The sequence below is a fragment of the Phalangium opilio genome, unplaced genomic scaffold (assembly GCF_054372755.1).
Source record: "Phalangium opilio isolate 3A_F unplaced genomic scaffold, DU_Popi_V2 ptg000092l_1, whole genome shotgun sequence".
Classification (NCBI taxonomy): domain Eukaryota; kingdom Metazoa; phylum Arthropoda; class Arachnida; order Opiliones; family Phalangiidae; genus Phalangium; species Phalangium opilio.
Window position 1 is genome coordinate 1,459,620 of NW_028324197.1, and position 18,005 is coordinate 1,477,624.

Below are 18,005 nucleotides of genomic sequence, written 5' to 3' on the forward strand. Positions count from 1 at the left end.
CTCATGATCTCCTGATTACAAGACAGGCGCTTTAAAAACTAAGCCCTTGCTTTGAAGCGATTTGAATGCAGAATATTTCAGAAAATTAACTAAATTATCTCATCGGAACTTTTGCCCTATTATTTTAATTTTTCAAAATTATATAGCTACGAAATATAGTTCAAGTAACATAACAGCGAGGCTCCGACGAGAATCGAACTCATGATCTTTTGTTTACTAGACAGGCGCTTTAACCACTAAGCCACGGAGCCCTTGCTTTGAAGCGACATGGATGCTGAATATTCCAATAATTTAACTAAATTAACTCATCGGAATTTTTACCGTATTGTTTTAATTTTTCAAAATTTAATAGTTTCGAAATCTAGATCAAGTACCATAACAGCAAGGCTCCGACGAGAATCGAACTCATGATCTCCTGTTTACTAGACAGGCGCTTTAACCACTAAGCCACGGAGCCCTTGCTTTGAAGTGATATGAATTCTGAATATTTCAGTAAATTAACTAAATTATCTCATCGGAACTTTTACACTATTGTTTGCATATTTGCATATCTAAATCAACTATTATTTTTAATTTTTCAAAATTTAATAGTTACGAAAACTAGTTCACGTAATATAACAGCGAGTCTCCGAAGAGAATCGAACTCATGATCTCCTGTTTACAAGACAGGCGCTTTAACCACTAAGCCACGGAGCCCTTGCTTTGAAGCGACATGGATGCTGAATATTCCAATAATTTAACTAAATTAACTCATCGGAATTTTTACCCTATTGTTTTAATTTTTCAAAATTTAATAGCTACGAAATCTAGATCAAGTAACATAACAGTAAGGCTCCGACGAGAATCGAACTCATGATCTCCTGTTTACTAGACAGGCGCTTTAACCACTAAGCCACGGAGCCCTTGCTTCGAAGCGATATGAATGCTGAATATTTCAGTAAATTAACTAAATTAACTCATCGGAACTTTTGCCCTATTATTTTAATTTTTCAAAATTATATATCTACGAAATCTAGTTCAAGTAACATAACAGCGAGGCTCCGACGAGAATCGAACTCATGATCTCCTGTTTACTAGACACGCGCTTTAACCACTAAGCCTCGGAGCCCATGCTTTGAAGCGACATGAATGCTGAATATTCCAGTAATTTGACTAAATTATCTCATCGGAATTTTTGCCCTATTATTTTAATTTTTCAAAATTATATAGCTACGAAATATATTTCAAGTAACATAACAGCGAGGCTCCGACGAGAATCGAACTCATGGTCTCCTGATTACAAGACAGGCGCTTTAAAAACTAAGCCCTTGCTTTGAAGCGATTTGAATGCAGAATATTTCAGAAAATTAACTAAATTATCTCATCGGAACTTTTGCCCTATTATTTTAATTTTTCAAAATTATATAGCTACGAAATATATTTCAAGTAACATAACAGCGAGGCTCCGACGAGAATCGAACTCATGATCTCCTGTTTACTAGACAGGCGCTTTAACCACTAAGCCACGGAGCCCTTGCTTTTAAGCGACATGGATGCTGAATATTCCAATAATTTAACTAAATTAACTCATCGGAATTTTTACCGTATTGTTTTAATTTTTCAAAATTTAATAGTTACGAAATCTAGATCAAGTAACATAACAGCAAGGCTCCGACGAGAATCGAACTCATGATCTCCTGTTTACTAGACAGGCGCTTTAACCACTAAGCCACGGAGCCCTTGCTTTGATGTGATATGAATTCTGAATATTTCAGTAAATTAACTAAATTATCTCATCGGAACTTTTACACTATTGTTTGCATATATGCATATCTAAATCAACTATTATTTTTAATTTTTCAAAATTTAATAGTTACGAAAACTAGTTCACGTAATATAACAGCGAGATTCCGACGAGAATCGAACTCATGATCTCCTGTTAACAAGACAGGCGCTTTAACCACTAAGCCACGGAGCCCTTGCTTTGAAGCGAAATGAATGCAGAATATTTCAGAAAATTAACTAAATTATCTCATCGGAACTTTTGCCCTATTATTTTAATTTTTCGAAATTATATAGCTACGAAATATAGTTCAAGTAACATAACAGCGAGGCTCCGACGAGAATCGAACTCATGATCTCCTGTTTACTAGACAGGCGCTTTAACCACTAAGCCACGGAGCCCTTGCTTTGAAGCGATATGAATTCTGAATATTTCAGTAAATTAACTAAATTATCTCAACGGAACTTTTGCCCTATTATTTTAATTTTTCAAAATTATATAGCTACGAAATCTAGTTCAAGTAACATAACACTGAGGCTCCGACGAGAATCGAACTCATGATCTTCTGTTTACGAGACAGGTGCTTTAACCACTAAGCCACGGAGCCCTTGCTTTGAAGCGACATGAATGCTGAATATTCCAGTAAATTAACTAAATTATCTCATCGGAACTTTTACCCTATTGTTTGCATAAATGCATATCTAAATCAACTATTATTTTTAGTTTTTTCAAAATTTGATAGCGACGAAATCTAGCTCAAGCAACATAACAGCGAGGCTCCGACGAGAATCGAAAACATGATCTCCTGTTTACAAGATAGGCGCTTTTACCACTAAACCACGGAGCCCTTGCTTTGAAGCGACATGGATGCTGAATATTCCAATAATTTAACTAAATTAACTCATCGGAATTTTAACCCTATTTTTTAATTATTCAAAATTTAATAGCTACGAAATCTAGATCAAGTAACATAACAGTAAGGCTCCGACGAGAATCGATCTCATGATCTCCTGTTTACTAGACAGGCGCTTTAACCACTATTGTTTGCATATATGCATATCTAAATCAACTATTATTTTTAATTTTTCAAAATTTAATAGCTTCGAAATCTAGTTCAAGTAATATAACAGCAAGGCTCCGACGAGAATCGAACTCATGATCTCCTGATTACAAGACAGGCGCTTTAACCACTAAGCCCTTGCTTTGAAGCGGTTTGAATCCGGAATATTTCAGAAAATTAACTAAATTATCTCATCGGAACTTTTGCCCTATTATTTTAATTTTTCAAAATTATATAGCTACGAAATATAGTTCAAGTAACATTACAGCGAGGCTCCGACGAGAATCGAACTCACGATCTCCTGTTTACTAGACAGGCGCTTTAACCACTAAGCCACGGAGCCCTTGCTTCGAAGCGACCAGGATGCTGAATATTCCAATAATTTAACTAAATTAACTCATCGGAATTTTTACCCTATTGTTTTAATTTTTCAAAATTTAATAGCTACGAAATCTAGATCAAGTAACATAACAGCAAGGCTCCGACGAGAATCGAACTCACGATCTCCTGTTTACAAGACAGGCGCTTTAACCACTAACCCACGGAGCCCTTGCTTTGAAGCGATATGAATGCAGAATATTTCAGTAAATTAACTAAATTAACTCATCTTAACTTTTACCCTATTGTTTGCATAAATGCATATCTAAATCAAATATTATTTTTAATTTTTTCAAAATTTGATAGCTACGAAATCTAGTTCAAGTAATATAACAGCGTGGATCCGACGAGAATCGAACTCATGCTCTCCTGTTTACTAGACAGGCGCTTTAGCCACTAACCCACGGAGCCCTTGCTTTGAAGCGATATGTATGCTGAATATTTCAGTAAATTAACTAAATTATCTCATCGGAACTTTTACCCTATTGTTTGCATAAATGCATATCTAAATCAACTATTATTATTATTTTTTTCAAAATTTGATAGCCACGAAATCTAGTTCAAGTAACATAACAGCGATGCTCCGACGAGAATCGAAAACATGATCTCCTGTTTACAAGATAGGCGCTTTTACCACTAAACCACGGAGCCCTTGCTTTGAAGCGACATGGATGCTGAATATTCCAATAATTTAACTAAATTAACTCATCGGAATTTTAACCCTATTGTTTTAATTTTTCAAAATCTAATAGCTACGAAATCTAGATCAAGTAACATAACAGTAAGGCTCCGACGAGAATCGAACTCATGATCTCCTGTTTACTAGACAGGCGCTTTAACCACTAAGCCACGGAGCCCTTGCTTTAAAGCGATATGAATGCTGAATATTTCAGTAAATTAACTAAATTAACTCATCGGAACTTTTGCCCTATTATTTTAATTTTTCAAAATTATATATCTACGAAATCTAGTTCAAGTAACATAACAGCGAGGCTCCGACGAGAATCGAACTCATGATCTCCTGTTTACTAGACAGGCGCTTTAACCACTATTGTTTGCATATATGCATATCTAAATCAACTATTATTTTTACCTCTCCGTGTGACGTAGTCCAGGAGAGGTTCTGTAACGGCCGTGTCTGTTTGTCTGTCTGTGTGTGTGTCTGTGTGTCTGTCTGTCCGTCTGTCCGTTGTTACACCCACGTGACCGCGTTCGCAGTTTGCGTATCGAAGCAAACGTGTTCGCCATTTCCGAACTGCTTTCACAGTCACGGAAATGGCTCCTCTACTTGAGTTCTCACACCACCATCTTCTGGTCTTTGTCCATCCCACACGAACACCAGTCTGTACTTACTGGCTTCTAATCACCCCACCATCTTCTGGTCTTTGTCCATCCCACTTGGACACCAGTCTGTACATACTGGCTCCTAAACACCACCATCAACTGGTCTTCCGTCTACTCCACATAGACACCAATCTGTATCATTGGCTTCTAACACCACCATCCACTGGTCTTCCGTCTATTCCACATAGACACCAATCTGTATCATTGGCTTCTACTCCATTATCATCGTTTGGTTTTAGGATATACGCGGCGATCAGCTAGGGTTACGAGAAACGTCTAGCCTCCCTAAGGTGGGATCGCCACCAAAGGTTTTCGCAATTGCGCTTTTTCCTTACTATTATAATGGAAACGAATCGTATATATACCCCAAAATCTGAAGAAAGCGGGCAAGAGGGGTACCCTTCACTTTAAACGTCAATATTAGCAAAGTTTGAGATGATAATAGGTATAACTTTATTTTAAACGATTTAACTATTATTAATGTTAATTATTGAAGATTAAAATAATTAAAAATAATTATATTTATTTAATTATTAAAGATAAACCTCTCGTGCAAAGAGAGAGATTATCATTGCCTCCTATATCTACCAAGGCCCGTGCATGCGATATATTTCCTTCATTGCCTCCTATATCTTTCAAGGCCCGTGCATTGTGATATATTTCATTCATTGCCTCCTATATCTATCAAGGCGCGTGCATTTTGATATATTTCATTCATTGCCTCCTTTATCTATCAAGGCCCGTGCATTGCGATATATTTTTCAAAACAACAACAAAAATGGGAAGCTCCTCTCAGAAACATAATAATTTCTTTTCTCTGTATATGAAATGAAAATATGGATAATATTGCGCTCCTTCTTTAACGGTATGAATCCTTGCCTGTCTATTAATATTTTACGTAGGAGTAATACGTTTTTAGCGAAGTCTAGAGAGGATAAACATAAGCGAAATTGTTTCGAAAAAAAATACTGCTTCCACTAATGGGTTTATACTCCTTGTTACTGTTGTATAGACTAATCATGATAAAAGCTTAAAAAATACGAGAGGACAGACCTTTTTTATCCTCTTGTTTTATTCTTAATAAGAATATAAAACATTTATTTTTTGATGCTAAGATTGCTTTAAAAAAATCCAAACGGTTAGGCATTGGTAAAAAAGACAAATGATATTTTTCAAATCTAATGAGATAACGCCCACCTAGTTGAAAATTGGCCTTTTTTATCCGCGGGAGCCATTCTTAATGATAATTTCGATGCTACTAGGTTGTCAATTAAACTACCGGTATATTATTGTTGTTGGAAATTGGATATTAAGTCAAATTAAGTGGTTGTAAAGAGCCAGCAGGTTTTTGCCACTTCTTTTTGTGAGTATTTGATTTTTGTATGTAAAATGGAGGAAGATAATGTTGAGAGTAAGGATGAAATGCGGAAGCGCAAAGCGCGGGAAAGGATGAGGGCAAAAAGGTCGACGTTTTCATTGGATACTTAAGTTTATATAATCTTCTCGACACGGAGAGGTAATATTTTGGTTTTCCCAACTTGTTAATTTTTCAAAATTTAATAGCTTCGAAATCTAGTTCAAGTAATATAACAGCAAGGCTCCGACGAGAATCGCACTCATGATCTCCTGATTACAAGACAGGCGCTTTAACCACTAAGCCCTTGCTTTGAAGCGATTTGAATGCAGAATATTTCAGAAAATTAACTAAATTATCTCATCGGAACTTTTGCCCTATTATTTTAATTTTTCAAAATTATATAGCTACGAAATATAGTTCAAGTAACATTACAGCGAGGCTCCGACGAGAATCGAACTCATGATCTCCTGTTTACTAGACAGGCGCTTTTACCACTAAGCCACGGAGCCCTTGCTTCGAAGCGACATGGATGCTGAATATTCCAATAATTTAACTAAATTAACTCATCGGAATTTTTACCCTATTGTTTTAATTTTTCAAAATTTAATAGCTACGAAATCTAGATCAAGTAACATAACAGCAAGGCTCAGACGAGAATCGAACTCACGATCTCCTGTTTACAAGACAGGCGCTTTAACCACTAACCCACGGAGCCCTTGCTTTGAAGCGATATGAATGCAGAATATTTCAGTAAATTAACTAAATTAACTCATCGGAACTTTTGCCCTATTATTTTAATTTTTCGAAATTATATAGCTACGAAATATAGTTCAAGTAACATAACAGCGAGGCTCCGACGAGAATCGAACTCATGATCTCCTGTTTACTAGACAGGCGCTTTAACCACTAAGCCACGGAGCCCTTGCTTTGAAGCGATATGAATTCTGAATATTTCAGTAAATTAACTAAATTATCTCATCGGAACTTTCGCCCTATTATTTTGATTTTTCAAAATTATATAGCTACGAAATCTAGTTCAAGTAACTTAACCGCGAGGCTTCGACGAAAATCGAACTCATGATCTCCTGTTTACTAGACAGGCGCTTTAACCACTAAGCCACGGAGCCCTTGCTTTGAAGCGATATGAATTCTGAATATTTCAGTAAATTAACTAAATTATCTCATCGGAACTTTCGCCCTATTATTTTGATTTTTCAAAATTATATAGCTACGAAATCTAGTTCAAGTAACTTAACAGCGAGGCTCCGACGAGAATCGAACTCATGATCTCCTGATTACAAGACAGGCGCTTTAACCACTAAGCCCTTGCTTTGAAGCGATTTGAATGCAGAATATTTCAGAAAATTAACTAAATTATATCATCGGAACTTTTGCCCTATTATTTTAATTTTTCAAAATTATATAGCTACGAAATATAGTTCAAGTAACATTACAGCGAGGCTCCGACGAGAATCGAACTCATGATCTCCTGTTTACTAGACAGGCGCTTTAACCACTAAGCCACGGAGCCCTTGCTTCGAAGCGACATGGATGCTGAATATTCCAATAATTTAACTAAATTAACTCATCGGAATTTTTACCCTATTGTTTTAATTTTTCAAAATTTAATAGCTACGAAATCTAGATCAAGTAACATAACAGATGGGCTCCGACGAGAATCGAACTCACGATCTCCTGTTTACTAGACAGGCGCTTTAACCACTAAGCCACGGAGCCCTTGCTTTGAAGCGATATGAATTCTGAATATTTCAGTAAATTAACTAAATTATCTCATCGGAACTTTCGCCCTATTATTTTGATTTTTCAAAATTATATAGCTACGAAATCTAGTTCAAGTAACTTAACAGCGAGGCTCCGACGAGAATCGAACTCATGATCTCCTGATTACAAGACAGGCGCTTTAACCACTAAGCCCTTGCTTTGAAGCGATTTGAATGCAGAATATTTCAGAAAATTAACTAAATTATCTCATCGGAACTTTTGCCCTATTATTTTAATTTTTCAAAATTATATAGCTACGAAATATAGTTCAAGTAACATTACAGCGAGGCTCCGACGAGAATCGAACTCATGATCTCCTGTTTACTAGACAGGCGCTTTTACCACTAAGCCACGGAGCCCTTGCTTCGAAGCGACATGGATGCTGAATATTCCAATAATTTAACTAAATTAACTCATCGGAATTTTTACCCTATTGTTTTAATTTTTCAAAATTTAATAGCTACGAAATCTAGATCAAGTAACATAACAGCAAGGCTCCGACGAGAATCGAACTCACGATCTCCTGTTTACAAGACAGGCGCTTTAACCACTAACCCACGGAGCCCTTGCTTTGAAGCGATATGAATGCAGAATATTTCAGTAAATTAACTAAATTAACTCATCGGAACTTTTGCCCTATTATTTTAATTTTTCGAAATTATATAGCTACGAAATATAGTTCAAGTAACATAACAGCGAGGCTCCAACGAGAATCGAACTCATGATCTCCTGTTTACTAGACAGGCGCTTTAACCACTAAGCCACGGAGCCCTTGCTTTGAAGCGATATGAATTCTGAATATTTCAGTAAATTAACTAAATTATCTCATCGGAACTTTCGCCCTATTATTTTGATTTTTCAAAATTATATAGCTACGAAATCTAGTTCAAGTAACTTAACCGCGAGGCTCCGACGAAAATCGAACTCATGATCTCCTGTTTACTAGACAGGCGCTTTAACCACTAAGCCACGGAGCCCTTGCTTTGAAGCGATATGAATTCTGAATATTTCAGTAAATTAACTAAATTATCTCATCGGAACTTTCGCCCTATTATTTTGATTTTTCAAAATTATATAGCTACGAAATCTAGTTCAAGTAACTTAACAGCGAGGCTCCGACGAGAATCGAACTCATGATCTCCTGATTACAAGACAGGCGCTTTAACCACTAAGCCCTTGCTTTGAAGCGATTTGAATGCAGAATATTTCAGAAAATTAACTAAATTATATCATCGGAACTTTTGCCCTATTATTTTAATTTTTCAAAATTATATAGCTACGAAATATAGTTCAAGTAACATTACAGCGAGGCTCCGACGAGAATCGAACTCATGATCTCCTGTTTACTAGACAGGCGCTTTAACCACTAAGCCACGGAGCCCTTGCTTCGAAGCGACATGGATGCTGAATATTCCAATAATTTAACTAAATTAACTCATCGGAATTTTTACCCTATTGTTTTAATTTTTCAAAATTTAATAGCTACGAAATCTAGATCAAGTAACATAACAGATGGGCTCCGACGAGAATCGAACTCACGATCTCCTGTTTACAAGACAGGCGCTTTAACCACTAACCCACGGAGCCCTTACTTTGAAGCGATATGAATGCAGAATATTTCAGTAAATTAACTAAATTAACTCATCGGAACTTTTGCCCTATTATTTTAATTTTTCGAAATTATATAGCTACGAAATATAGTTCAAGTAACATAACAGCGAGGCTCCGACGAGAATCGAACTCATGATCTCCTGTTTACTAGACAGGCGCTTTAACCACTAAGCCACGGAGCCCTTGCCTTGAAGCGATATGAATGCTGAATATTTCAGTAAATTAACTAAATTATCTCATCGGAACTTTCGCCCTATTATTTTGATTTTTCAAAATTATATAGCTACGAGATCTAGTTCAAGTAACTTAACCGCGAGGCTCCGACGAAAATCGAACTCATGATCTCCTGTTTACTAGACAGGCGCTTTAACCACTAAGCCACGGAGCCCTTGCTTTGAAGCGATATGAATTCTGAATATTTCAGTAAATTAACTAAATTATCTCATCGGAACTTTCGCCCTATTATTTTGATTTTTCAAAATTATATAGCTACGAAATCTAGTTCAAGTAACTTAACAGCGAGGCTCCGACGAGAATCGAACTCATGATCTCCTGATTACAAGACAGGCGCTTTAACCACTAAGCCCTTGCTTTGAAGCGATTTGAATGCAGAATATTTCAGAAAATTAACTAAATTATATCATCGGAACTTTTGCCCTATTATTTTAATTTTTCAAAATTATATAGCTACGAAATATAGTTCAAGTAACATTACAGCGAGGCTCCGACGAGAATCGAACTCATGATCTCCTGTATACTAGACAGGCGCTTTAACCACTAAGCCACGGAGCCCTTGCTTCGAAGCGACATGGATGCTGAATATTCCAATAATTTAACTAAATTAACTCATCGGAATTTTTACCCTATTGTTTTAATTTTTCAAAATTTAATAGCTACGAAATCTAGATCAAGTAACATAACAGCAAGGCTCCGACGAGAATCGAACTCACGATCTCCTGTTTACAAGACAGGCGCTTTAACCACTAACCCACGGAGCCCTTACTTTGAAGCGATATGAATGCAGAATATTTCAGTAAATTAACTAAATTAACTCATCGGAACTTTTGCCCTATTATTTTAATTTTTCGAAATTATATAGCTACGAAATATAGTTCAAGTAACATAACAGCGAGGCTCCGACGAGAATCGAACTCATGATCTCCTGTTTACTAGACAGGCGCTTTAACCACTAAGCCACGGAGCCCTTGCTTTGAAGCGATATGAATGCTGAATATTTCAGTAAATTAACTAAATTATCTCATCGGAACTTTCGCCCTATTATTTTGATTTTTCAAAATTATATAGCTACGAAATCTAGTTCAAGTAACTTAACCGCGAGGCTCCGACGAAAATCGAACTCATGATCTCCTGTTTACTAGACAGGCGCTTTAACCACTAAGCCACGGAGCCCTTGCTTTGAAGCGATATGAATTCTGAATATTTCAGTAAATTAACTAAATTATCTCATCGGAACTTTCGCCCTATTATTTTGATTTTTCAAAATTATATAGCTACGAAATCTAGTTCAAGTAACTTAACAGCGAGGCTCCGACGAGAATCGAACTCATGATCTCCTGATTACAAGACAGGCGCTTTAACCACTAAGCCCTTGCTTTGAAGCGATTTGAATGCAGAATATTTCAGAAAATTAACTAAATTATATCATCGGAACTTTTGCCCTATTATTTTAATTTTTCAAAATTATATAGCTACGAAATATAGTTCAAGTAACATTACAGCGAGGCTCCGACGAGAATCGAACTCATGATCTCCTGTATACTAGACAGGCGCTTTAACCACTAAGCCACGGAGCCCTTGCTTCGAAGCGACATGGATGCTGAATATTCCAATAATTTAACTAAATTAACTCATCGGAATTTTTACCCTATTGTTTTAATTTTTCAAAATTTAATAGCTACGAAATCTAGATCAAGTAACATAACAGCAAGGCTCCGACGAGAATCGAACTCACGATCTCCTGTTTACAAGACAGGCGCTTTAACCACTAACCCACGGAGCCCTTACTTTGAAGCGATATGAATGCAGAATATTTCAGTAAATTAACTAAATTAACTCATCGGAACTTTTGCCCTATTATTTTAATTTTTCGAAATTATATAGCTACGAAATATAGTTCAAGTAACATAACAGCGAGGCTCCGACGAGAATCGAACTCATGATCTCCTGTTTACTAGACAGGCGCTTTAACCACTAAGCCACGGAGCCCTTGCTTTGAAGCGATATGAATGCTGAATATTTCAGTAAATTAACTAAATTATCTCATCGGAACTTTCGCCCTATTATTTTGATTTTTCAAAATTATATAGCTACGAAATCTAGTTCAAGTAACTTAACCGCGAGGCTCCGACGAAAATCGAACTCATGATCTCCTGTTTACTAGACAGGCGCTTTAACCACTAAGCCACGGAGCCCTTGCTTTGAAGCGATATGAATTCTGAATATTTCAGTAAATTAACTAAATTATCTCATCGGAACTTTCGCCCTATTATTTTGATTTTTCAAAATTATATAGCTACGAAATCTAGTTCATGTAACTTAACAGCGAGGCTCCGACGAGAATCGAACTCATGATCTCCTGATTACAAGACAGGCGCTTTAACCACTAAGCCCTTGCTTTGAAGCGATTTGAATGCAGAATATTTCAGAAAATTAACTAAATTATATCATCGGAACTTTTGCCCTATTATTTTAATTTTTCAAAATTATATAGCTACGAAATATAGTTCAAGTAACATTACAGCGAGGCTCCGACGAGAATCGAACTCATGATCTCCTGTATACTAGACAGGCGCTTTAACCACTAAGCCACGGAGCCCTTGCTTCGAAGCGACATGGATGCTGAATATTCCAATAATTTAACTAAATTAACTCATCGGAATTTTTACCCTATTGTTTTAATTTTTCAAAATTTAATAGCTACGAAATCTAGATCAAGTAACATAACAGCAAGGCTCCGACGAGAATCGAACTCACGATCTCCTGTTTACAAGACAGGCGCTTTAACCACTAACCCACGGAGCCCTTACTTTGAAGCGATATGAATGCAGAATATTTCAGTAAATTAACTAAATTAACTCATCGGAACTTTTGCCCTATTATTTTAATTTTTCGAAATTATATAGCTACGAAATATAGTTCAAGTAACATAACAGCGAGGCTCCGACGAGAATCGAACTCATGATCTCCTGTTTACTAGACAGGCGCTTTAACCACTAAGCCACGGAGCCCTTGCTTTGAAGCGATATGAATGCTGAATATTTCAGTAAATTAACTAAATTATCTCATGGGAACTTTTACACTATTGTTTGCATATATGCATATCTAAATCAACTATTATTTTTAATTTTTCAAAATTTAATAGCTTCGAAATCTAGTTCAAGTAATATAACAGCAAGGCTCCGACGAGAATCGGAAACATGATCTCCTGTTTACAAGACAGGCGCTTTTACCAATAAACCACGGAGCCCTTGCTTTGAAGCGATATGTATGCAGAATATTTCAGTAAATTAAATAATTAACTCATCGGAACTTTTGCCCTATTAATTTAATTTTTCAAAATTATATATCTACGAAATCTAGTTCGAGTAACATAACAGCGAGGCTCCGACGAGAATCGAAATCATGATCTTCTGTTTACTAGACAGGCGCTTTAACCACTAAGCCACGGTGCCCTTGCTTTGAAGCGATATGAATTCTGAATATTTCAGTAAATTAACTAAATTATCTCATCGGAACTTTCGCCCTATTATTTTGATTTTTCAAAATTATATAGCTACGAAATCTAGTTCAAGTAACTTAACCGCGAGGCTCCGACGAAAATCGAACTCATGATCTCCTGTTTACTAGACAGGCGCTTTAACCACTAAGCCACGGAGCCCTTGCTTTGAAGCGATATGAATTCTGAATATTTCAGTAAATTAACTAAATTATCTCATCGGAACTTTCGCCCTATTATTTTGATTTTTCAAAATTATATAGCTACGAAATCTAGTTCAAGTAACTTAACAGCGAGGCTCCGACGAGAATCGAACTCATGATCTCCTGATTACAAGACAGGCGCTTTAACCACTAAGCCCTTGCTTTGAAGCGATTTGAATGCAGAATATTTCAGAAAATTAACTAAATTATATCATCGGAACTTTTGCCCTATTATTTTAATTTTTCAAAATTATATAGCTACGAAATATAGTTCAAGTAACATTACAGCGAGGCTCCGACGAGAATCGAACTCATGATCTCCTGTTTACTAGACAGGCGCTTTAACCACTAAGCCACGGAGCCCTTGCTTCGAAGCGACATGGATGCTGAATATTCCAATAATTTAACTAAATTAACTCATCGGAATTTTTACCCTATTGTTTTAATTTTTCAAAATTTAATAGCTACGAAATCTAGATCAAGTAACATAACAGCAAGGCTCCGACGAGAATCGAACTCACGATCTCCTGTTTACAAGACAGGCGCTTTAACCACTAACCCACGGAGCCCTTACTTTGAAGCGATATGAATGCAGAATATTTCAGTAAATTAACTAAATTAACTCATCGGAACTTTTGCCCTATTATTTTAATTTTTCGAAATTATATAGCTACGAAATATAGTTCAAGTAACATAACAGCGAGGCTCCGACGAGAATCGAACTCATGATCTCCTGTTTACTAGACAGGCGCTTTAACCACTAAGCCACGGAGCCCTTGCTTTGAAGCGATATGAATTCTGAATATTTCAGTAAATTAACTAAATTATCTCATCGGAACTTTCGCCCTATTATTTTGATTTTTCAAAATTATATAGCTACGAAATCTAGTTCAAGTAACTTAACAGCGAGGCTCCGACGAGAATCGAACTCATGATCTCCTGATTACAAGACAGGCGCTTTAACCACTAAGCCCTTGCTTTGAAGCGATTTGAATGCAGAATATTTCAGAAAATTAACTAAATTATATCATCGGAACTTTTGAACTATTATTTTAATTTTTCAAAATTATATAGCTACGAAATATAGTTCAAGTAACATTACAGCGAGGCTCCGACGAGAATCGAACTCATGATCTCCTGTTTACTAGACAGGCGCTTTAACCACTAAGCCACGGAGCCCTTGCTTCGAAGCGACATGGATGCTGAATATTCCAATAATTTAACTAAATTAACTCATCGGAATTTTTACCCTATTGTTTTAATTTTTCAAAATTTAATAGCTACGAAATCTAGATCAAGTAACATAACAGCAAGGCTCCGACGAGAATCGAACTCACGATCTCCTGTTTACAAGACACGCGCTTTAACCACTAACCCACGGAGCCCTTACTTTGAAGCGATATGAATGCAGAATATTTCAGTAAGTTAACTAAATTAACTCATCGGAACTTTTGCCCTATTATTTTAATTTTTCGAAATTATATAGCTACGAAGTATAGTTCAAGTAACATAACAGCGAGGCTCCGACGAGAATCGAACTCATGATCTCCTGTTTACTAGACAGGCGCTTTAACCACTAAGCCACGGAGCCCTTGCTTTGAAGCGATATGAATGCTGAATATTTCAGTAAATTAACTAAATTATCTCATGGGAACTTTTACACTATTGTTTGCATATATGCATATCTAAATCATCTATTATTTTTAATTTTTCAAAATTTAATAGCTTCGAAATCTAGATCAAGTAATATAACAGCAAGGCTCCGACGAGAATCGGAAACATGATCTCCTGTTTACAAGACAGGCGCTTTTACCAATAAACCACGGAGCCCTTGCTTTGAAGCGATATGTATGCAGAATATTTCAGTAAATTAAATAATTAGCTCATCGGAACTTTTGCCCTATTAATTTAATTTTTCAAAATTATATATCTACGAAATCTAGTTCGAGTAACATAACAGCGAGGCTCCGACGAGAATCGAACTCATGATCTTCTGTTTACTAGACAGGCGCTTTAACCACTAAGCCACGGTGCCCTTGCTTTGAAGCGATATGAATTCTGAATATTTCAGTAAATTAACTAAATTATCTCATCGGAACTTTCGCCCTATTATTTTGATTTTTCAAAATTATATAGCTACGAAATCTAGTTCAAGTAACTTAACCGCGAGGCTCCGACGAAAATCGAACTCATGATCTCCTGTTTACTAGACAGGCGCTTTAACCACTAAGCCACGGAGCCCTTGCTTTGAAGCGATATGAATTCTGAATATTTCAGTAAATTAACTAAATTATCTCATCGGAACTTTCGCCCTATTATTTTGATTTTTCAAAATTATGTAGCTACGAAATCTAGTTCAAGTAACTTAACCGCGAGGCTCCGACGAAAATCGAACTCATGATCTCCTGTTTACTAGACAGGTGCTTTAACCACTAAGCCACGGAGCCCTTGCTTTGAAGCGACATGGATGCTGAATATTCCAATAATTTAACTAAATTAACTCAACGGAATTTTTACCCTATTGTTTTAATTTTTCAAAATTTAATAGCTACGAAATCTAGATCAAGTAACATAACAGTAAGGCTCCGACGAGAATCGAACTCATGATCTCCTGTTTACTAGACAGGCGCTTTAACCACTAAGCCACGTAGCCCTTGCTTTGAAGCGATATGAATGCTGAATATTTCAGTAAATTAACTAAATTAATTCATCGGAACTTTTGCCCTATAATTTTAATTTTTCAAAATTATATATCTACGAAATCTAGTTCAAGTAACATAACAGCGAGGCTCCGACGAGAATCGAACTCATGATCTCCTGTTTACTAGACAGGCGCTTTAACCACTAAGCCACGGAGCCATTGCTTTGAAGCGATATGAATTCTGAATATTTCAGTAAATTAACTAAATTATCTCATCGGAACCTTTGCCCTATAATTTTGATTTTTCAAAATTATATAGCTACGAAATCTAGTTCAAGTAACTTAACAGCGAGGCTCCGACGAGAATCGAACTCATGATCTCCTGTTTACTAGACAGGCGCTTTAATCACTAAGCCACGGAGCCCTTGCTTTGAAGCGACATGGATGCTGAATATTCCAATAATTTAACTAAATTAACTCATCGGAATTTTTACCCTATTGTTTTAATTTTTCAAAATTTAATAGCTACGAAATCTAGATCAAGTAACATAACAGTAAGGCTCCGACGAGAATCGAACTCATGATCTCCTGTTTACTAGACAGGCGCTTTAACCACTAAGCCACGGAGCCCTTGCTTTGAAGCGATATGAATGCTGAATATTTCAGTAAATTAACTAAATTAACTCATCGGAACTTTTGCCCTATTATTTTAATTTTTCAAAATTATATATCTACGAAATATAGTTCAAGTAACATAACAGCGAGGCTCCGACGAGAATCGAACTCATGATCTCCTGTTTACTAGACAGGCGCTTTAACCACTAAGCCACGGAGCCATTGCTTTGAAGCGATATGAATTCTGAATATTTCAGTAAATTAACTAAATTATCTCATCGGAACTTTTGCCCTATTATTTTGATTTTTCAAAATTATATAGCTACGAAATCTAGTTCAAGTAACTTAACAGCGAGGCTCCGACGAGAATCGAACTCATGATCTCCTGTTTACTAGACAGGCGCTTTAACCACTAAGCCACGGAGCCCTTGCTTTGAAGCGACATGGATGCTGAATATTCCAATAATTTAACTAAATTAACTCATCGGAATTTTTACCCTATTGTTTTAATTTTTCAAAATTTAATAGCTACGAAATCTAGATCAAGTAACATAACAGCGATGCTCCGACGAGAATCGAACTCATGATCTCCTGTTTACTAGACAGGCGCTTTAACCACTAAGCCACGGAGCCCTTGCTTTGAAGCGATATGAATGCTGAATATTTCAGTAAATTAACTAAATTAATTCATCGGAACTTTTGCCCTATAATTTTATTTTTTCAAAATTATATATCTACGAAATCTAGTTCAAGTAACATAACAGCGAGGCTCCGACGAGAATCGAACTCATGATCTCCTGTTTACTAGACAGGCGCTTTAACCACTAAGCCACGGAGCCATTGCTTTGAAGCGATATGAATTCTGAATATTTCAGTAAATTAACTAAATTATCTCATCGGAACCTTTGCCCTATAATTTTGATTTTTCAAAATTATATAGCTACGAAATCTAGTTCAAGTAACTTAACAGCGAGGCTCCGACGAGAATCGAACTCATGATCTCCTGTTTACTAGACAGGCGCTTTAATCACTAAGCCACGGAGCCCTTGCTTTGAAGCGACATGGATGCTGAATATTCCTTTAATTTAACTAAATTAACTCGTCGGAATTTTTACCCTATTGTTTTAATTTTTCAAAATTTAATAGCTACGAAAAATAGTACAAGAACATAACATCAAGGCTCCGACGAGAATCGAACTCATGATCTCCTGTTTACGAGACTGGCTTTTTAACCACTAGCCACGGAGCCCTTGCTTTGAAGAGACATGAATGCTGAATATTCCAGTAATTTAACTAAATTAACTCATCGGAATTTTTACCCTATTGTTTTAATTTTTCAAAATTTAATAGCTACGAAAAATAGTACAACAACATAACACCGAGGCTTCGACGAGAATCGAACTCATGATCTCCTGTTTACGAGACAGGCCCCTTAACCACTAAACCACGGAGCCCTTGCTTTGAAGCGACATGAATGCTAAATATTTCAGTAATCTAACTAAATTAACTCATCGGA

General features: G+C 36.3%; 50 non-coding genes across 50 annotated transcripts; all 50 read right to left on the bottom strand.

The window, feature by feature from the left end:
- Window positions 1-384: 384 nt before the first annotated feature.
- TRNAT-AGU (transfer RNA threonine (anticodon AGU)) lies at window positions 385-457 on the bottom strand. Its single transcript has one exon. It is a non-coding gene; the product is annotated as a tRNA-Thr (tRNA).
- A 166-nt stretch (window positions 458-623) lies between these two features.
- On the bottom strand, window positions 624-696 carry TRNAT-UGU (transfer RNA threonine (anticodon UGU)). Its single transcript has one exon. It is a non-coding gene; the product is annotated as a tRNA-Thr (tRNA).
- Window positions 697-829: 133 nt separating this feature from the next.
- Window positions 830-902, bottom strand: TRNAT-AGU (transfer RNA threonine (anticodon AGU)). Its single transcript has one exon. It is a non-coding gene; the product is annotated as a tRNA-Thr (tRNA).
- Window positions 903-1,439: 537 nt separating this feature from the next.
- On the bottom strand, window positions 1,440-1,512 carry TRNAT-AGU (transfer RNA threonine (anticodon AGU)). The gene has a single exon. It is a non-coding gene; the product is annotated as a tRNA-Thr (tRNA).
- Window positions 1,513-1,645: 133 nt separating this feature from the next.
- Window positions 1,646-1,718, bottom strand: TRNAT-AGU (transfer RNA threonine (anticodon AGU)). Its single transcript has one exon. It is a non-coding gene; the product is annotated as a tRNA-Thr (tRNA).
- A 166-nt stretch (window positions 1,719-1,884) lies between these two features.
- Window positions 1,885-1,957, bottom strand: TRNAT-UGU (transfer RNA threonine (anticodon UGU)). Its single transcript has one exon. It is a non-coding gene; the product is annotated as a tRNA-Thr (tRNA).
- A 133-nt stretch (window positions 1,958-2,090) lies between these two features.
- Window positions 2,091-2,163, bottom strand: TRNAT-AGU (transfer RNA threonine (anticodon AGU)). Its single transcript has one exon. It is a non-coding gene; the product is annotated as a tRNA-Thr (tRNA).
- A 133-nt stretch (window positions 2,164-2,296) lies between these two features.
- On the bottom strand, window positions 2,297-2,369 carry TRNAT-CGU (transfer RNA threonine (anticodon CGU)). The gene has a single exon. It is a non-coding gene; the product is annotated as a tRNA-Thr (tRNA).
- A 723-nt stretch (window positions 2,370-3,092) lies between these two features.
- On the bottom strand, window positions 3,093-3,165 carry TRNAT-AGU (transfer RNA threonine (anticodon AGU)). Its single transcript has one exon. It is a non-coding gene; the product is annotated as a tRNA-Thr (tRNA).
- Window positions 3,166-3,298: 133 nt separating this feature from the next.
- On the bottom strand, window positions 3,299-3,371 carry TRNAT-UGU (transfer RNA threonine (anticodon UGU)). The gene has a single exon. It is a non-coding gene; the product is annotated as a tRNA-Thr (tRNA).
- Window positions 3,372-3,984: 613 nt separating this feature from the next.
- TRNAT-AGU (transfer RNA threonine (anticodon AGU)) lies at window positions 3,985-4,057 on the bottom strand. The gene has a single exon. It is a non-coding gene; the product is annotated as a tRNA-Thr (tRNA).
- Window positions 4,058-6,337: 2,280 nt separating this feature from the next.
- On the bottom strand, window positions 6,338-6,410 carry TRNAT-AGU (transfer RNA threonine (anticodon AGU)). Its single transcript has one exon. It is a non-coding gene; the product is annotated as a tRNA-Thr (tRNA).
- Window positions 6,411-6,749: 339 nt separating this feature from the next.
- Window positions 6,750-6,822, bottom strand: TRNAT-AGU (transfer RNA threonine (anticodon AGU)). The gene has a single exon. It is a non-coding gene; the product is annotated as a tRNA-Thr (tRNA).
- Window positions 6,823-7,359: 537 nt separating this feature from the next.
- TRNAT-AGU (transfer RNA threonine (anticodon AGU)) lies at window positions 7,360-7,432 on the bottom strand. Its single transcript has one exon. It is a non-coding gene; the product is annotated as a tRNA-Thr (tRNA).
- Window positions 7,433-7,565: 133 nt separating this feature from the next.
- Window positions 7,566-7,638, bottom strand: TRNAT-AGU (transfer RNA threonine (anticodon AGU)). Its single transcript has one exon. It is a non-coding gene; the product is annotated as a tRNA-Thr (tRNA).
- Window positions 7,639-7,969: 331 nt separating this feature from the next.
- On the bottom strand, window positions 7,970-8,042 carry TRNAT-AGU (transfer RNA threonine (anticodon AGU)). The gene has a single exon. It is a non-coding gene; the product is annotated as a tRNA-Thr (tRNA).
- Window positions 8,043-8,175: 133 nt separating this feature from the next.
- On the bottom strand, window positions 8,176-8,248 carry TRNAT-UGU (transfer RNA threonine (anticodon UGU)). The gene has a single exon. It is a non-coding gene; the product is annotated as a tRNA-Thr (tRNA).
- A 133-nt stretch (window positions 8,249-8,381) lies between these two features.
- TRNAT-AGU (transfer RNA threonine (anticodon AGU)) lies at window positions 8,382-8,454 on the bottom strand. Its single transcript has one exon. It is a non-coding gene; the product is annotated as a tRNA-Thr (tRNA).
- A 133-nt stretch (window positions 8,455-8,587) lies between these two features.
- On the bottom strand, window positions 8,588-8,660 carry TRNAT-AGU (transfer RNA threonine (anticodon AGU)). The gene has a single exon. It is a non-coding gene; the product is annotated as a tRNA-Thr (tRNA).
- Window positions 8,661-8,991: 331 nt separating this feature from the next.
- Window positions 8,992-9,064, bottom strand: TRNAT-AGU (transfer RNA threonine (anticodon AGU)). Its single transcript has one exon. It is a non-coding gene; the product is annotated as a tRNA-Thr (tRNA).
- Window positions 9,065-9,197: 133 nt separating this feature from the next.
- On the bottom strand, window positions 9,198-9,270 carry TRNAT-UGU (transfer RNA threonine (anticodon UGU)). The gene has a single exon. It is a non-coding gene; the product is annotated as a tRNA-Thr (tRNA).
- Window positions 9,271-9,403: 133 nt separating this feature from the next.
- Window positions 9,404-9,476, bottom strand: TRNAT-AGU (transfer RNA threonine (anticodon AGU)). The gene has a single exon. It is a non-coding gene; the product is annotated as a tRNA-Thr (tRNA).
- Window positions 9,477-9,609: 133 nt separating this feature from the next.
- On the bottom strand, window positions 9,610-9,682 carry TRNAT-AGU (transfer RNA threonine (anticodon AGU)). The gene has a single exon. It is a non-coding gene; the product is annotated as a tRNA-Thr (tRNA).
- Window positions 9,683-10,013: 331 nt separating this feature from the next.
- TRNAT-AGU (transfer RNA threonine (anticodon AGU)) lies at window positions 10,014-10,086 on the bottom strand. The gene has a single exon. It is a non-coding gene; the product is annotated as a tRNA-Thr (tRNA).
- Window positions 10,087-10,219: 133 nt separating this feature from the next.
- Window positions 10,220-10,292, bottom strand: TRNAT-UGU (transfer RNA threonine (anticodon UGU)). Its single transcript has one exon. It is a non-coding gene; the product is annotated as a tRNA-Thr (tRNA).
- Window positions 10,293-10,425: 133 nt separating this feature from the next.
- Window positions 10,426-10,498, bottom strand: TRNAT-AGU (transfer RNA threonine (anticodon AGU)). Its single transcript has one exon. It is a non-coding gene; the product is annotated as a tRNA-Thr (tRNA).
- Window positions 10,499-10,631: 133 nt separating this feature from the next.
- TRNAT-AGU (transfer RNA threonine (anticodon AGU)) lies at window positions 10,632-10,704 on the bottom strand. Its single transcript has one exon. It is a non-coding gene; the product is annotated as a tRNA-Thr (tRNA).
- A 331-nt stretch (window positions 10,705-11,035) lies between these two features.
- Window positions 11,036-11,108, bottom strand: TRNAT-AGU (transfer RNA threonine (anticodon AGU)). The gene has a single exon. It is a non-coding gene; the product is annotated as a tRNA-Thr (tRNA).
- Window positions 11,109-11,241: 133 nt separating this feature from the next.
- Window positions 11,242-11,314, bottom strand: TRNAT-UGU (transfer RNA threonine (anticodon UGU)). The gene has a single exon. It is a non-coding gene; the product is annotated as a tRNA-Thr (tRNA).
- A 133-nt stretch (window positions 11,315-11,447) lies between these two features.
- TRNAT-AGU (transfer RNA threonine (anticodon AGU)) lies at window positions 11,448-11,520 on the bottom strand. Its single transcript has one exon. It is a non-coding gene; the product is annotated as a tRNA-Thr (tRNA).
- A 133-nt stretch (window positions 11,521-11,653) lies between these two features.
- On the bottom strand, window positions 11,654-11,726 carry TRNAT-AGU (transfer RNA threonine (anticodon AGU)). Its single transcript has one exon. It is a non-coding gene; the product is annotated as a tRNA-Thr (tRNA).
- Window positions 11,727-12,057: 331 nt separating this feature from the next.
- On the bottom strand, window positions 12,058-12,130 carry TRNAT-AGU (transfer RNA threonine (anticodon AGU)). Its single transcript has one exon. It is a non-coding gene; the product is annotated as a tRNA-Thr (tRNA).
- Window positions 12,131-12,263: 133 nt separating this feature from the next.
- TRNAT-UGU (transfer RNA threonine (anticodon UGU)) lies at window positions 12,264-12,336 on the bottom strand. Its single transcript has one exon. It is a non-coding gene; the product is annotated as a tRNA-Thr (tRNA).
- Window positions 12,337-12,469: 133 nt separating this feature from the next.
- On the bottom strand, window positions 12,470-12,542 carry TRNAT-AGU (transfer RNA threonine (anticodon AGU)). The gene has a single exon. It is a non-coding gene; the product is annotated as a tRNA-Thr (tRNA).
- A 577-nt stretch (window positions 12,543-13,119) lies between these two features.
- On the bottom strand, window positions 13,120-13,192 carry TRNAT-AGU (transfer RNA threonine (anticodon AGU)). The gene has a single exon. It is a non-coding gene; the product is annotated as a tRNA-Thr (tRNA).
- A 331-nt stretch (window positions 13,193-13,523) lies between these two features.
- TRNAT-AGU (transfer RNA threonine (anticodon AGU)) lies at window positions 13,524-13,596 on the bottom strand. Its single transcript has one exon. It is a non-coding gene; the product is annotated as a tRNA-Thr (tRNA).
- A 133-nt stretch (window positions 13,597-13,729) lies between these two features.
- On the bottom strand, window positions 13,730-13,802 carry TRNAT-UGU (transfer RNA threonine (anticodon UGU)). The gene has a single exon. It is a non-coding gene; the product is annotated as a tRNA-Thr (tRNA).
- Window positions 13,803-13,935: 133 nt separating this feature from the next.
- TRNAT-AGU (transfer RNA threonine (anticodon AGU)) lies at window positions 13,936-14,008 on the bottom strand. The gene has a single exon. It is a non-coding gene; the product is annotated as a tRNA-Thr (tRNA).
- A 331-nt stretch (window positions 14,009-14,339) lies between these two features.
- TRNAT-AGU (transfer RNA threonine (anticodon AGU)) lies at window positions 14,340-14,412 on the bottom strand. Its single transcript has one exon. It is a non-coding gene; the product is annotated as a tRNA-Thr (tRNA).
- A 339-nt stretch (window positions 14,413-14,751) lies between these two features.
- TRNAT-AGU (transfer RNA threonine (anticodon AGU)) lies at window positions 14,752-14,824 on the bottom strand. Its single transcript has one exon. It is a non-coding gene; the product is annotated as a tRNA-Thr (tRNA).
- Window positions 14,825-15,401: 577 nt separating this feature from the next.
- Window positions 15,402-15,474, bottom strand: TRNAT-AGU (transfer RNA threonine (anticodon AGU)). The gene has a single exon. It is a non-coding gene; the product is annotated as a tRNA-Thr (tRNA).
- A 339-nt stretch (window positions 15,475-15,813) lies between these two features.
- On the bottom strand, window positions 15,814-15,886 carry TRNAT-AGU (transfer RNA threonine (anticodon AGU)). Its single transcript has one exon. It is a non-coding gene; the product is annotated as a tRNA-Thr (tRNA).
- A 133-nt stretch (window positions 15,887-16,019) lies between these two features.
- TRNAT-AGU (transfer RNA threonine (anticodon AGU)) lies at window positions 16,020-16,092 on the bottom strand. Its single transcript has one exon. It is a non-coding gene; the product is annotated as a tRNA-Thr (tRNA).
- A 133-nt stretch (window positions 16,093-16,225) lies between these two features.
- TRNAT-AGU (transfer RNA threonine (anticodon AGU)) lies at window positions 16,226-16,298 on the bottom strand. Its single transcript has one exon. It is a non-coding gene; the product is annotated as a tRNA-Thr (tRNA).
- Window positions 16,299-16,431: 133 nt separating this feature from the next.
- TRNAT-AGU (transfer RNA threonine (anticodon AGU)) lies at window positions 16,432-16,504 on the bottom strand. Its single transcript has one exon. It is a non-coding gene; the product is annotated as a tRNA-Thr (tRNA).
- Window positions 16,505-16,637: 133 nt separating this feature from the next.
- TRNAT-AGU (transfer RNA threonine (anticodon AGU)) lies at window positions 16,638-16,710 on the bottom strand. Its single transcript has one exon. It is a non-coding gene; the product is annotated as a tRNA-Thr (tRNA).
- A 133-nt stretch (window positions 16,711-16,843) lies between these two features.
- TRNAT-AGU (transfer RNA threonine (anticodon AGU)) lies at window positions 16,844-16,916 on the bottom strand. The gene has a single exon. It is a non-coding gene; the product is annotated as a tRNA-Thr (tRNA).
- Window positions 16,917-17,047: 131 nt separating this feature from the next.
- Window positions 17,048-17,122, bottom strand: TRNAT-AGU (transfer RNA threonine (anticodon AGU)). The gene has a single exon. It is a non-coding gene; the product is annotated as a tRNA-Thr (tRNA).
- A 133-nt stretch (window positions 17,123-17,255) lies between these two features.
- TRNAT-AGU (transfer RNA threonine (anticodon AGU)) lies at window positions 17,256-17,328 on the bottom strand. Its single transcript has one exon. It is a non-coding gene; the product is annotated as a tRNA-Thr (tRNA).
- Window positions 17,329-17,461: 133 nt separating this feature from the next.
- TRNAT-AGU (transfer RNA threonine (anticodon AGU)) lies at window positions 17,462-17,534 on the bottom strand. Its single transcript has one exon. It is a non-coding gene; the product is annotated as a tRNA-Thr (tRNA).
- Window positions 17,535-18,005: the final 471 nt, after the last annotated feature.